This window comes from Antrostomus carolinensis, unplaced genomic scaffold, assembly GCF_000700745.2.
Source record: "Antrostomus carolinensis isolate BGI_N321 unplaced genomic scaffold, ASM70074v2 scaffold29456, whole genome shotgun sequence".
Lineage (NCBI taxonomy): Eukaryota > Metazoa > Chordata > Aves > Caprimulgiformes > Caprimulgidae > Antrostomus > Antrostomus carolinensis.
In genome coordinates this window covers 2,583-2,921 of record NW_010321627.1, presented here as the reverse complement: position 1 = coordinate 2,921, position 339 = coordinate 2,583, and the positions used below count along the sequence as shown (strand labels likewise).

Sequence of the window (339 nt, the reverse complement as noted above, 5' to 3'; positions counted from 1 at the left end):
AGCACTGGGGAGGTGATGGGGAGCGATGCACGGCTCCGGCTCACACGCTCCCTTCCCTTCCCTTCCCGGTGCTGCTCGCTCCTCCTGGGAAGGTGCCTGACGATGGTGGGGACATGGAGGTGGCCGGCCACGGTGGGGTGCAGTGCAGGACATTCACCCCTGCTCAGTGCCTGTGGGAACGGGGAGGCCAACCCTGCCGGTGCTGCTCGCTCCTCCTGGGAAGGTGCCTGACGATGGTGGGGACATGGAGGTGGCCGGCCACGGTGGGGTGCAGTGCAGGACATTCACCCCTGCTCAGTGCCTGTGGGAACGGGGAGGCCAACCCTGGTCCTGCTCCAC

General features: G+C 67.6%; 1 protein-coding gene across 1 annotated transcript in view; it reads right to left on the bottom strand.

Moving 5' to 3' along the window:
* RSPO1 (R-spondin 1) overlaps positions 1–339 on the bottom strand; it is a 4,594-nt gene that overhangs the window by 3,846 nt on the left and 409 nt on the right. The gene's annotated exons all lie outside the window — the stretch shown is intronic.